Source organism: Camelus dromedarius, chromosome 6 (genome assembly GCF_036321535.1).
Source record: "Camelus dromedarius isolate mCamDro1 chromosome 6, mCamDro1.pat, whole genome shotgun sequence".
NCBI lineage: Eukaryota > Metazoa > Chordata > Mammalia > Artiodactyla > Camelidae > Camelus > Camelus dromedarius.
This window is the reverse complement of record NC_087441.1, coordinates 47001387-47003445: the sequence shown is the minus strand read 5'-3', so window position 1 is coordinate 47003445 and position 2059 is coordinate 47001387.

The following is a 2059-nucleotide window of genomic DNA, read 5'->3' as shown; positions in this document are numbered from 1 at the left end:
GGGGCCTATGACATGCTGTTGCACTGTGCTAGGCACTGGTGAACAAAACAGACCCATCCCTGCCCTCATGGAACTTACAGTCTACCAGGTCCCACAGACATAGAGCTCTTAATACAAGAGAGATAAATACTGAGGAAAAGGAGAGGGAGCTAGGGGAGGGAATAGCCAAATCTAGTTCAGGAAGTAGGGTTTCCAGATAAAACACATGATGTCCAGTTAAAACTGAATTTCAGATAAACAACAAATTCTCTTTAATATAAGTATGCCTCAAATACTGCATGGGATATACTTACACTAAAGAAAAAAATTCATGTTTATCTGAAATTTGGCTTTAACTGGGCATCTCATACTTTTGTCTGCTATATCTGGTAACCCTATGAGGAAGGGCTTGGGCAGCTGGAGAGGAAAGTCCTGAGGGACTGAATGAAGATGAGTGGAATTAGCAAGGAAAAGGAGGTGGCAGGAGAGGACATCCCAGGGAGAAGGAAGAGTCAAGGCAAGAGTTTGTAACAAGAGAGAGCGTCATGCTTTTGAGGCTCTGAGAGAAGTGCACTGCAGCTGGATCATGAAGAAGAAGAGTACTGGGGAATAAATCTAGTGGGGAGAAGCCAGATCTTGCAAAGCCTGCACATGGTAAGGATTTTGAAGTACCCTAAAGACAGCATGAAGCCAATTAAAGATTTCAAGCAGAGGAGAAAATGGACCTAAAATGGTTCTGTACCAATGCCACCTTTGGGGGTTGGCGGTGGTCCCCCCACCACCAGTAAGCAGTTTTCTGGATACCAGCAGAGTGTCCTACAGGTCAACTCAATTCTGACACCATCCGCCCAGAAACAGCATCAGTTTCCACAACGTAAGGGTTTAGTCCCACAAGATTGCCTCCCCCTCCCCCGCCATACTTCAGGCCCCCATTGCAAGCCCAAGTTGCTGCCTGATCGACCTGCTGTAGATCTGGGGTTCCCATGACTCCCTCTTCCTTTCATTTAATTTGCTAGGATAGCTTACAAAACTCACAGAGTAACATTTTATTTTCTAGATTACCAGTTTATTATAAAAGAATATAACTCAGGAACAGCCAGATAACAGAGATGCACAGGGCAAGCTTTGTGGGAAAGGATGCCACTCTCCCGAAATGTCCATGAATTCACCCACCAGGAAGCTCTCTGAACCCTGCCCTTTTGGGTCTTTATGGAGGCTTCATTACCTGGGCATGACTGATTGGTGATTGCTTCAGACTCCAGCCCCTCTCCCCTTCTCAGGGGGTCAAGGTGGGGGTGGGACTGAAAATTCCAAATCTCTAATCATATGATTGGTTCTCCTGGCAACCAGCCCCCATCCTTAGGTGTGGTCCAAAAATCCTTAATAACATAAGACACCTTGATTGCTCTCATTGCTAGAAAATTCCCAGTTTCAGGAGCTCTGGGCCAGAAAAGGGACAAAGATCAAATATGTATTTCTTATTATAAATCACAATATCAGAGGACCTGAGCTAAAGCTTTGAATGACCTTTCTGGCTGCCAGATGGAGAAAGGAATTGAAAGGGCAGGAGTGGATGCAGGGACTCCATTTCTGAGGTGACTGTGACAGTCAAGAAATGTTAGTGACTCAATCATGGTGGCCTTCCTCTCATCTGTCTCCCAGACTCAGCCTGTACCACACCTCCCCACAAGATTCTACGAGAGTCATCATCTCAAAAGGCTGCTCTGCACATATGATCTAGCTACTGAAAAGACTCAGTGGCTCTTCCTGCACACCAAATAAAATCTCATCTCCTTAGCCTGATACTCAAGGCTTTCTATAATTCTGTCAGAACAGAATCTACCTTTCCTGTCTTATCTTTCCTTCTCTCCTGCAAGGAACTTAGGTTCCAGCCAAACTGGCAACCTTTTTCTCTGAGTTTTTATTCTTACCACGCTATTTGTCTGTCACTCACTTTCCTTCCCTCTTCCCAATTTCCACTTCTTTCCCCTCAAAAGCCTTCTTCAATGAAGCTTTTCCTAACCTACTCAGACAGAAGTTATAGAAACTTGTATTTGATAAGGCCCTGTGATGCGCCAGG